Genomic DNA, 14,310 nt, shown 5'->3' with positions numbered 1-14,310 from the left:
GTCCTTGAATTTGTGTGTTGTCCTTAAAGTCCTTAATAAAGAGTTCTGCCTTAAAAAGTCCTTGAAATATGCCAATCGGCCTTAAAAGGTCCCTGAAACAATCATTTGTTCTAAAATGACATTTGATGTCTCGTTCAAAATTCGTATTATTGTGTAAAAATGAAAATGAAATTTTATCAAACTGCCGCGGAAGTTTTGTGTTTTATTCCGGACTTCAGACCATGATCTCGTTCTGATTTAGACACATCCCAGAACATGAGCAGTGATGTTACCACTTTTACAAAGAGACAACACGAACATAACACAGCCTCCAAAGTCACTCACGCATTCACCACACACAACACATGTCATAATTATAATTAGCTGTTGCAGTTTCAAAAATTGGTTTTTACGTCATATTAACAGCCAAGGTTGTTAAGGAAAGTTGCTAATAAATTTATAAAGATAAGCAAAACGTATTAAAGTAATAAAAATAGAAAGTATGGATAAATGAATATAGAAGGTACGTTTCAAAACCAGGACGGATGTCAGAGGATTATGGAAGCGTGCTTCAAAGCGAGATGGTATGGCAAAATAATACAAAAGTAGTATCAAAAAGAAAATGTAGCAGAGGAATTGATATTGATGGATGTTTCCAAAAGGCAATGAACAACATGCTAGATGGTGTTTTAAGAAACGTTATACCGCAGAAATTGAATTGTTTCGAAAATGTTTGCTATGGAATATATTGATAACAAAGTAAGGAGGACAGGTCAAGCCGACACTTTAGCGTTACACCAGCAGTATCTAAATATGTCGGGAAGGTATTCCTAAGATCCAACTATGATGGATATTACTTTTATAGTATCCTTAAAATCGATTCGTGCCATAGATTAAAGATACTCCACCGCCGATACTCATCATTTGGAAACAAAAATATATAATTTATTTTGCCTTTTGAGCATGCGCAATCAGCACTTCATCCCATATAGGACATAGTGCCATTGATGTTTTCTGGATGCAATAAATTGTTTTAAATATTTTTTATCTTGAAGTAAAATTATAAGCTTAAACTCTGCAATGGTGACAATGGTGTAAAGTGCGTACGCATTTTTAAGTATTTATACATAATTTATTACTGTGAGTTTGAGAATAATTATGTTTTATTTTGGGAAATTTAAGGATCTAAATGATGCATCCCCTCGTACCATTTTGCACGGTTCTAATGACTCATGGCTCCTTGCGGTGTTTGTGTAAGTTATCCATGTGATGTATGATAGAGAGACCCAGAACCGCCCACACAATAAAACTTTGTCAAAAGTCAGAAGCCAGGCAACAACCTTCAATTACACATTTAAACAATCATCATGACTTATTTGGCCCCGTAATGGCGTATTCGCATTGTGACCGACTCGTAGCCTACTGTGTGGCGCAGAGACCAGAGAAATCACTTAGACATACTATAACAAATTTGCACGTGTTAAAATTGATTTATTGTAAACAATTTTGGCCGTGTTATTCTTTTCTACATAATAATACCATTTTCAGGCTAATTAACTCTTAAAAGTGACCTATCTAGTTACCTATGGTGGGTGGCCGATCCGGGGTTGGATAACACTACCCAAGATTGGTTCGGACCACCAGGCGGCGCCGTGCCATCCATGTCTACCCCGCACTTAACACACATATATATAAGTATAAATGTTTCAAACTTTTTAAAGACCTCGCATGAGCTTTCATCATTTTGCAATAGTTCCCAAACGATGAGGAGTTTTATGGGGGCTACTGTTCGTAAATGTTGGTTTATATTACAATATCATTGCTCTTGTTTATAAATCCAATTAAGTTTACAGAATAGATAACTACGTGTATTCGTGATGTCCTACCTTGACGACAGAAATAGCTACTGTACCCCATACCATGTTTGTCAATATAGACAGAACTCGCTCATGTATGATAATAATTAAATTTTCAACCATATCTTCATACGCATGGGTGTCACTTTAATGGGGATGCAGATAACGTTACCGCTTTATGAATCCTTTACAAAGCAGTCGTACCCAGTAAAAGGAATACTAATTTCATTTCAAAAGATATAAAAAATGGATCATCAAAAGTGTAACACGTGCATCGTACAAAATAATATACATATACTTACAGCTTAAGCACATCTGTACCAGGGTAACCTTTACATGGTGTGCACAGGCCTCGAAAAGTCCTTGAATTTGTGTGTTGTCCTTAAAGTCCTTAATAAAGAGTTCTGCCTTAAAAAGTCCTTGAAATATGCCAATCGGCCTTAAAAGGTCCCTGAAACAATCATTTGTTCTAAAATGACATTTGATGTCTCGTTCAAAATTCGTATTATTGTGTAAAAATGAAAATGAAATTTTATCAAACTGCCGCGGAAGTTTTGTGTTTTATTCCGGACTTCAGACCATGATCTCGTTCTGATTTAGACACATCCCAGAACATGAGCAGTGATGTTACCACTTTTACAAAGAGACAACACGAACATAACACAGCCTCCAAAGTCACTCACGCATTCACCACACACAACACATGCCATAATTATAATTAGCTGTTGCAGTTTCTGCTAAACCAAATCAAAAGCATTGAGAGTCAATATTGGCTGATTTTGAAGGTACGTTTCTGCCAACTGATTAACGAAGGGAAAATTCGACACCACCATCTTAGATTAGTAATAAAAATAATTAAACATTCCCACTTGTTTGATATATGGCACATGTCAAAGACTTCTTGACTTGAATTGCAAAAACCAACCTTCATTTTTAAAAAATTACGCAGTGAATTTTCCAAAATAATGCTTTAGAAAGTTACTTTAGTAGTGACCTACTGTATTACACAGGATGTTCGTTGTGTAGACATTTTCTTTGTTTTTGTGGTTGTTATAGAACCACGAATAAGAAAAAAAACAGCAACAAAAAAGATGTTTTATACATTACTACTATCACTGCTCTATCGGCTAATAACGGATATTTCTATCCACAATAACGGATATTTATATCCAAAATAACGGATATGTATATCCACGAAATTTTTTGAGAGCTCTAAACCACGATATTATAAAGTACCGACCAGTGTTTCGTGTTATACAGTATGAATAATCACCAAACTTCTATCTTTATGAAATTTGTTTGAGAGATTTTATCACGTATTTCCACGTGTAATGCATATTTTCTCATCATATTCTCTTTAATCACCGATTTCACTAACCTACTAAAATCGTTCTCCTAATCGAAGTAAGAAACTTTTGAAGCTGCGAATGGAGTTATAATCTTTATCCGTGTGGTATATGCTTGTTGCTCCGATAGAAGCGGTTGTCGTGGAAGGAAATAATGATAATAAAAAAATAATAGCCGAAGAAACCCTTATGTACTTCGAAAGACATGTGATTCTATTTTCGTTGCCTACAAAATTATATTTACCAAATTAAAGTTTATTTCCTTTCTCATTTCAATAATAAATCTTAAGTTACAATAATCTCATACAGACTTGAATGTTTCGTTAGGGTTTATTTTGTGACGATATGGAAAAAACCCACGGCTTTTGTAAACAATCGCGAAGGCGCGAAATTGAAAAACCCGCGAATAGAAGGAGTAAACTTATTGACATTAAATTGTTCGGATTTACGACCGTCCAGTCTGACATTCGTAGTTCCTGGAAGATCCCCATTGAACGTTTATTGATAATGTTATAAGGAGAGAACGAGTGATAGAAGTTCTTTATAATCTTACAGATATAAATGACAGATTAACACACATGCATGTACTTTCACACAGTGCACATGCCTACGTCCAGTGATAACTCGGACCTTTGGTGATCTTATAGACCGTCCATCTCTGTCTCGGACCATTTACCAAACAGCACCACTTCTAAGGAGGAGACATTACTCTATAGTTAGGCCGCAGTAAGGACTTCATTACAACAAATTGGCCGACCCATATCGATATGTCTAGATAAGCGTTGCGGTCCGAAGCATGCGAAATGACCATAAATCTTTCCGGACGTCTTTGCTAAGCGTTATCACTGACTGACCATGTCCTCATTGGCTCCAGGACTGACCGCTGCCGACAATTGCCTCACTGAGTAATTACTTTTCAATTTCACAGAGCTCAGACAGTATACGCTTCCTCTGCATAAATTGTTTCAAGCGGCTGATTCAGAAATGATTGAGGGACAAACATAGAAATCTTGTAAGTGTCTTACTGATATAATGTAAAAGATATTTGGACATTATTAACATTTGAAATAATTCCTAGTAGACTATATCTTAAATAAAATATATCAATATATTTTCAGAATTTGTTGTTGTATTGTCAATGGACATTGATGTTCATGTACATCAATACGAGGAACAAACAAACTAAAAAAACAAAACAGAAAAAGACTTGGTGGTCATATTAAATAGACATCTTTTTACAGTTAAAGTATTGAAAACCCGCAAGGATAAGAAGGAATCCGCAGAAAAACACAAATAGAGAAAAAGTATTTGAAATTCTAAATAAGAAATGTCTGGCTTAACATTTAAAACAAGACAGTCATCGATCAATAGTTTATACCATTGAAGAAAAGCATAAAGAATATGTGTATTTGTACGTATAGACGAAAATAACTTACATAAAAGTGGTGATAAATGATGGATATTCATCTGTTACTGAATCAACATCCTTCTGAATCAGATTGTTTTGAACAGCTGTAATCCGATGACAAATAGTATCATCCGATTTCTGCATCTCCGAAATCATTTTATTATTATCCTCACAACATATGTTGATAAAATACCAAAAGGTTGAATATACGGTTCAAATGAATATTTTTGTTCAACTTTCAAAATTAGTACCTTCTAAATTCTCCATTTTTCTGCTGAATAAATACAAGTGATATGTATGATACTGATTTGAACATATCCCATTGTCAACAACAAATACAAAATACATTATTTATATTAATAAATAGACCTAGTTTGATAATTCAAAAAGTTTAGGTACAGATAGTTAAAGACTATGTATTAACACATCATAGTCCAGTCATCTGTGGTCAAAGTATGACTGTAATTGAATTATTTTGATATGAAGATAATAGCAGTTTAAAAAAAGTTTAATTGAATTTTAAATCAATTATGGCTCAATTTTGACCTTGTGTTCAATTCTGGGTGGTGACAATGACAGATTATTGTAAAGAAAAGGGAACAGAAAAAAGTACTCGCCTGCTTGTCAGTTCTTCAGCATGCCACTGAAAAGTTCGATAATGTCTGTTTTTTTCACTTTCAACGTTTTAATTGATTTTTCCTTTGTCGATATGGAACACATTGATGAAGTGAACTCAGTGTCGCTTTTTATAAAATGATTGATTAGGTTACAAAACGACCAATCTTGAACATAAACTAAAAAGTTTTACAATTGTATCTCTGGCTATTTCGTGTAAAATGAAGTAAATGAACAAAAATTTAGGCATTATTTGGCATGAAGACTATGATATCAATGACAAAACCTAGCCTTGACAGCAGAACTTTCCCCTGAAAGCCAGTAGTTCGCGCGGTAGACCTCTTTAGTCTTTGTTTTGTTCCACACCAATGCGCATGCGCTGATTAACGCCCGTTGATTGAGCGATAAATGATAAAATCTAGACATTTAATTAGCCCCTACCTCCGTGGTTAATCAGCGTTCGACCGAAATCGTCAACAGGTTAACTTAGGTAGTGAACACAGCGCTTTGGAAACAGGATGTTCTCCTAGGTGGAAAGGCGCTAGAAGGAATAACAACTACAGGCATTTATAATAAGATTTGTGACGAATAGACAAATAAATAATGGTATACTCATATAATAGGACAGAAATGGAATTTTACATGTTTATACGTTATTTCCACTGGAGGAAAATTCCAAAGAATTGGAACTGTTAATTCCGAATTTGCATATAACAGAGTTATCTGCACTTGCGGGTAGGTATTGATTGTGACGTTATGTGTTTGCGAGTGTAACGTCATACTTTTCGGAGAAAACGACGTGAATTGCGCTCACAAAACAATGACGTAACAATCGATACCTGCCCGCAAGGGAGCTAACTCTGTAATATGCAAAGACGGAATATGTTGACATCAGTAATGCAGCAGCAGTTTCTATTTTTGAAAAAAAAACAACAAAAAACAAAAACAAAAATAAGCAAACGATTAAAGCTAGGATGGACTAATAGAATCTTACATAGCAGAAAAATGATGAAATTCCACTTGGTTTCCGGCTTTTTCATCGCGCCATTATCGCTACAACGTCGCTATGCGTCAAAATTGACGACGTCATCTACAATGTGCGCCGCATGTATTGATGACGTCACGTTATTGTCTAGCGCGTGTGAGCTATCTTACACCCCCTGTGTAAGATAGAGATATCTTTTCCCTAGCAACCAACGGATATCCCTGTGAAGTATGGGAGAAAAACATATGAATGTTTATCGATATGGCATTGCTATGTTCATTATCTTACAATTTATATTTTTTATTTTTCAGAATAATATTCAGTACACCACAGGACCTAACCAACGAATAATTTCAAGTGTAGTTTGGAAATTGATTTCATAAATCACACGTTCATTGATACAAATACAGATAAAGAGGAAATATAAGTAAGATTGGGATACCTATATCTACAATAAAATACAACCAAAGGCCAAAGTTTGTAATATCTTGTTACAATCGAACAATGAAATCGTGTGTTAAAATGCTCCAATTGTCCAACTAATTTCTGCACAATTTTCGGAAACTTAAAAATCTATTAGACAACGCCCCATTGTACGACACCGGTAATTCCTGTACTAATAGAATAATTAAAGTCAATTTTCCCAACGAAACGTATCTGAGAATCGGTTAATTATTCCAACGGTGCCATGTCTCTAACTCAAGACTATCTTTTGGGCTTAATAACTTGTCGATTTTTTTCAATACTCTCTTGACGTAGTAATAATTTTGCAGATCTCCATTATAAAATACTATCTAGTAAAACAAAACATGTTTTTATAGAGTACAGCGAAATAAGGTCGTGTTCCTAACGTGAATCGGGAACTTGAGAAACTCTTTAAGTCAATTATCTGATTCGGTAATTATTTATGGGATCATAAGGTCCCAGGGATTGTAAACACAACACGGGTTTGTGTATAGTTTTACAACAAATTACCCGCATTGGCCTTTCAGAGCTGATCAACTGAAAACAATCGCCATAGGTGTAACATTACAAATCGCTCAGGCCTCTACGGGGGTAAGCGGCGTCACTAACACGACCCCGTCCATGCAGGTAGCGAGAACTGGGCAAGGCTTTAAAGATCTACCTGGGTTATCTACCTGCTTAATTACCTCAATACCTGTACACTTGTCACGGACGGGCGTGACGTCATCATCATATCGCCCACAGCGTCCAAGAATCGGTGGGAAAATCACTGAAAGGTTTGGCCTATACTTACACTGCAGCATAAAGGAGAGAGAAAATTGAACTTATTGCAAACCTATCGGATAATCTTCAACATGTCAAGTTCAAGATCTGGCAGAACAAATATTTCCTTAAACGTTTCATTTTAGTTTTAACTTCTAATTATCAAAATGATTTTATTTACATAAGTGTACATTCGTACCTTAACCTCTACTGAATATTGATAGAATTATTATATTTCCATTGTAATGAATAATTTTCGCGGCTCGATAGTATTTACATCTGTTTCCTTGTATTTAGCGATTCTTACATTGAGAACATAGTATTTTTGACTTCTACATATATTTTATGCACTTGAACGATTTGTTTTGTTAATCAATGCACTAAACAAAAGATAATAATAAATGAACTTCGTCTTTGGTGGCATGCTCCAGTGGGAAGCACTATAAAGGACAAGAGTTCTATCATACCAAAGTGTCAAAACACGAACATACCGCAGTCTCCCAAACCACACACGCATTTCATACACGCAGCATATCGTATATACTCTACACCACATCGGTTGTTCTGAGGATGTTAATCTAACCAATCAACCTACTAACAACTTTTCAGGTCTATATTGGTTATAGGAACCTCTATACGCTGTTTAACACCTTGCATCCTCGCATATTAATTATTATATAATATGATTTCTTTTTTTTTATTTATATATATATATATATAGTGTACATTCTTTTTCCAGAAAAGTCTGTTTACCATTGTCATGTCTGTATTTGTTTTGCACAAAGGCTTTTTAGACTATTTGCTAAATGAAATAAAGAATATATATACATGAAAAACAAATAAAAAAACCCCAAAAAAACAAGAAACAAATACACAAACGAACAAAAAGACACAAAAAAAAACAAACCATATAAAACATACAAAAAACTCTCCACAGAACCCAACACAAACGAAAGTGTTTTACTGTTCTATGTGTTATCAGACGTGTCATGTACTGTCGGTCTACCTAATAGTTTCCAGAATAGACCTTGATTACGGTTGGTGTTGTTGGCGATAAATCAGCGAACGCTTACTCATCAGGAGATCCTGGCTCCATTCTCACGGTGTATTTTATGTATTTTCGTAAACATCTATAATGTGTTTCATCATATCCTCTGTAAATTTGTTACTTTTAGTGTCTTATGTTTCCGTGTTGGCGGGTATTTTCCATACATATATTCTTGATTTTCTCGCCTTTTTGATTCTGATAAATTCTCAATGTTGAAGTAGTTGTGCATTAAATACAAGATCGTTAATTACCTTTATTATTTCGGAACCTATATCATCACGCTTTTCTACCAAGATGGATGTTACTCATCATCTGATTTATCTAAAAATAGTACATTTGTATTTAGCATTACAGAAGTTATGAGAAACGCCTTAACCTAAGGCATTTTCCAATAACTTCTGTAATGCTTTTAAAGAATTTTAAGTTAAGAAATTCCCTAAAGTTAAGAAATAATGATGAAACTGGCACCCGATAACGTTCTAACTTGTCACATGATGAGTCTAAGAGCTACTATGTACCATATGCTGGATATCCAATAAAACAAAGCGTTCCTTAAGAGAGTAACATTTTATGCTCTTATTAACAATTTGATTTATCTTGTAAGACTGTGACATGATTGATTGACAGTTTCAAGGGCAAAGAACAAATAAAAACTGTCAAATTCTTATTTAATGATTGTCAACAACATTTCATAAATCGTGCAATGTGAAGTGCATTTGATTTATTAAGCATAACTTTCTTATTAAAATAAGTTCCACACGTATTTATGTTTTGGTGTTCTTTTGTTCATAATTATTGCATAATGTGCAAATAGCTACAAAATGAATGATTGACATTACTAGGGGGTCGCCAATTAAAATTCCGTTCAAGAACCAATTTAGCCGGGTTGGACTATAAAACAGACAAGATTTTTTATTGTTCTGTACTCGTCTCGTATTGTTTCCTACTTCGACCAATATTTTCAATTCATTATTTAGTGTCTTCAATAACGACTTATTATGAATATAGCCTCTTTTAGCGAGCTAGGTGTCAATATTCCAATTCTGAAATTACAAGTCTTTGGTGTTTCAGTTAAATGTAGGATAGTAAATGTTCATTTCACACGAGACTTTATTAAACGAGTCTAGGAAGTTTTGATTTTTGCGAGCCTTACTGTTGAAATAATGAAATGAACATTATCTTTTAAAGATATTTCTATCACATCACTACAACAACTTACATTTCGGAGAATCTCACGTCAAAATGTATTGCAAAAATCCAATGAGGCTGCCATTTTTGTCCCACCATCCTCGAATTGTTGACGTCACGGCATTTATCTCGACGTCATTTTATTACTTCTGATGATTTACTGATGACGTCATAGTGTATTTCCATTCGATGAAAATTGCTCCAGGTCATATTACACAAACAGCATATGCAAAAATATTACATGAGTGAAACAACTAGATATCAGGCGGATTATGTGATAAAATGTTGTCATAACCTATTTCCATTCGATGAAAATTGGTCTTTTTTCATTGAAGTACAATCATTATAGAATAGAACTTCGTCTTTGTATTTACAGCTACCTGCCCTTGCGGGTAGGTATTGATTGTGAATTAATTATTTCACGAGTAAAACTCTCGTAGTTTTCTCTAAAATATAATGACGTTGTGTTCATCAACACTTAGCGTCACAGTTGTGACCTACGCACAAGAGCAGATATCTCTGAAATATACAAATGCGAAATGGCAAAGTGAGATATTTTCCTGCTCCCAATCTCGGTCAAATGACAAGTCCAAATTAGAATCAGTTTTCAATAATACAATCCCATAACGGTTAGACAGGTATTGACAAAGCATGACCTCATAACAAAAGAAGGAAGTAGAGTAATATAATGTACTCCCAATCAGATCATTTATTGCATTAAATTGAGTGAAATTATTAGGCAATTTAACCATATGACTAAATTAGTCGTACGTGTTATAAGAATTAAATATAATGACCAAACTAATATGAAAATGAACTTTAATGTGTATTCAAATATATCACATGATAACGTTTTTCAATTGTCGCTATTTTGACATTTTGACAATAGCGAAAGGATTGTATAGCATGCTATGCTTAAATGAGCTGTAATGTATTATGGCATATTAATGTAACTGCATGTTATTGAAAGCTAATACTGAATACATATCGTCTCTATTTATTAGCTTGGTGAGAAATTATGTGGCACATTAAGATATGTATCATTATTAACACACTGCCAAAAATAGTAAAATTACATCCCCATAAGCATTAAGATAGGTAAGATTTCCCATCAACTACGAGTTTATTTACAGTAATGTACATGATCATTTGCATAAACAACGATACAAACAATAAATATATATGAAAATTTAAAAAATGTTATAAATTAGAAAAAGGAATTAGAATCGAAAAACAGATATCAAGCTCCATCCCATTTCGAAAATAATAAGCCAGTGGAGAGAAATAAAATTGAAGTGGATTTTTTAAGCTTATCAATTAGGTCAATTCGATTTTGACTTATTAGACTGGCATTTAGAATAAAAAAGATGTGTTCCGCCAGACAAGAAACGAAATTCTAATGGAAATGTTATGTTCCCCTCTGAAGAGTTGATACATATTGAATGCATTACCAATACACTATCAGTTGTTTTTAATCGCTAGAGTAGGTTATTGTTACTGTCATATATTACGGGAACGATATTTATATTAATATTTCTGTTGTAGCGAAAAATAAATTAGTGAAGTGATAGGCAATAGGTAAATTATATACACTGTATACTTTTTAAAAACAAAATCATATTAATAAAATAACAGGCTTATCGTAATATACTACCATGAGGTGACCAGTACGAACCCCGTTTACTGTATTTAGGATTAATTGGGGAAGGACAGCGGTGAACTATCTTCATCTAAAGATAGATAATCAATCCCGATTAAATATCAAAAGTTAGCGTAGTGAAATAATGAGAACGCTTCTTTCCTTTGATTCACGGAACCCGGAACCAAAATCCCTTTAATCACCTATTTCATGTTGTGAATTAGTTTCAGATTTGTATTTAATTGTTTACTATATGTGCATGTGATCACTGTCTTCATTCCGTCCCATTCCCAATGGACTCTATGCACACTTTACCAGTTGATAGCCTACTCTTTAAGTCCGCGATTACCGCAAAATCGTCCTTGTGAATTGATCTCCCATGAGCCTCATTGGAACAGCCAGCCGTAAAGTTCTGAACCGCGATCTGAGTCAATTGAACGCTTCGGTGACATGCTGGTTACTGTAAGTGATAAGAGCTTGTTTAGAATCTGTTTACGGTGTATGGGACGTTAAAGCGGACCTAATTGACCGGTTAGGGTTATGATGTTCTCCACTGGACAAAGAAAACAGTCCAATTATCCTTTCCTCACTGTCATCCATGTGATACCGCACTGTCACTAGTGAAATTTATGCCGCAAAATTAAGCTATTGCAAAAACCTTCTAGTAGTAGCATTTTGAGTCTATGTATGTATTTGTACATATGGCAAGTACAATCAAAATGAGTGATATCTTTGAAATAAGATAAAATAAAATAGTTAAAAAAATAAATGACGTTGTAAACTAAATACATTTTCAGTTCATCTTTCACAATGTTCCAATATTTCGAATGATTTTGAGAAATTATTGAGACAGGTTGTTTGGAAAAAGGTAAGATTATGAGTACTGCTTTAAATGAACTAAACGTTTTTAGAAGAATTCATTGCCAATCAACAGATCAACTTCAAATTCGACTTTCAGTTTATTTTTGTTTACTTAGAGGAAAGCTTTCGTTTGTAATAAAAAGACGTTTTCACAAAAAAAAAAAAATGTGTAATATATTTATTATATATATTCATTTTTACGAATATAATGATGTTAAAATGTACAAAAATGGTAAATGTTCACAAATGGTTTGATACTTTTATACTATTCATGTATGAAATTGACATACCAGTTTATATTTTTATGATAATCAAATAATTACCTTTTTTGTTTACTATTTCTAAACATAATAGCAATCACTGTTTTAATTTAGAGGTTTTTTTAAACTGAAAAGATGATCTGTGAAAAAAGACAATGTGACACATATAAAGCTGCGTTTTAGAACTCTGTTTCGCTTTCTTTGCCTCTTGCACAGTTAATTAAATAAGAGAGCTCTCGTACATCAGGAAGTTGTCGTTCCGACGATAATGCCTTTTGGCGATGGACTGCTTACGATAATCACTCTATCCTCTATTGTCAATGAAAACATGAACTCATTCAACCAAAGATCCTTCTCAAACGAGCAGCGCGAAATCGCAGGCTGAAATATCAGAAAGATGAACACGCCATTATAAGGAACCCTTGGTACGTCAACGTGTCTTCATGGTACACACGCCTCAACAGTTTGGCATAATCCATGCTCAATTTACCACAAAAATTAGCATTGCCTGTTTAGGTTTAAAAATATCAAACCGTGCATCCAAACTCCGCGTGTAAAAAACGAAGTGTTGTTTCAGTTGACAAGTATAATTAAATTTACAGATATGTGTATTGTTTGACAGTAGAGCGTGCGTATTGTTTGATTCAAATCTACTGTAGTTTTTTGAGGTTCATTATGTCAAAATGTCGAAATGTCATTTAATTTTTCTAACCAATGGTATAATTCCTTCGCTTGGAAAAGCAGTTTCAATATACCACACGCATATTAGCTAATGTACACAGGTTGGGTTGGTCACATGACCCGTGTCAATTTTCATCTACAATGTACTTTAGCACATATTTTCGGAACATATCATCTGGTATCACCCAACATTCGGATGTGAACACTTTTTACTTGTTCCTTTTGCATCTTTAGAAAACAGATTTTGACACTAATTGATTTCTCAATAAATTGCAACGAATTGTCATTTTTTACCATTTCTTTTAATGCACTATTGAAATAACGATAGGAATATGACAAAATGATTACACAAGCAGTCATGTCAAATGAATAAGAGAAATTGTCTATAACATCAATAGTGACAGCAGCCCACAGTTATCTCCCTTCAGTTGTTATCACTTTCCAGTCTCTCGTCACGCATGAATTGGTTCACTCTGTCTATATGCCTATGTCGGGTTCTTTGTTTGTCGCTATGGTAACACAGTAATATTACAATATTACTACACATATATAAGTATTAACCATAGTAAACATCATAAACATCAATCATTTAATTTGATATGATTATTGTTTATATTATTATGTTATATAAAATATATACAGATAAACATAATATACTGATAATAAGTACAGGATAAACACAAACTAGACGGATGATATAATTATACAAATGTCAAACAAAGAAGTTAGATTTTTACCTGAAGACGAAATGTTTAAAACAGCTTGAAGTTGTCAAATTCATCCAAGCTTACAATCGTTTTATAAACTGTCAACATTTTCATCAATTAATCTAAAATATTTTCATCCAATTTTGACTGATTTTTATTTCTGTTATTATCCTAACAAACTATTTTAAAACTACAGTCATTTTTTTACTACAACCATCAATAATGACAAGTTCCAAAATAAAGTAAGCTCTCATTGCATATATTTGCAACCAAGCACTATCAATCACACATTTTTTTTCAAAATTGACAATTGCTAAAAATAGAAATAAAAATCACTATGAATATGGATATGTGTAACTTGTTGAGGTTCAGCTAGATGATTATACATTATATGATGAATAAACCAGACAACTTATAGGAATTTTAAAATGATCTAATTTATAGTTGGTAATTTTTTTGTGAATTAAATGTTTTGTTAACGCCTTCACATCACATTCCATGATTAATACT

This window comes from Argopecten irradians, chromosome 11 (assembly GCF_041381155.1).
Source record: "Argopecten irradians isolate NY chromosome 11, Ai_NY, whole genome shotgun sequence".
Lineage (NCBI taxonomy): Eukaryota > Metazoa > Mollusca > Bivalvia > Pectinida > Pectinidae > Argopecten > Argopecten irradians.
Note: the sequence above shows the minus strand (reverse complement) of the source record.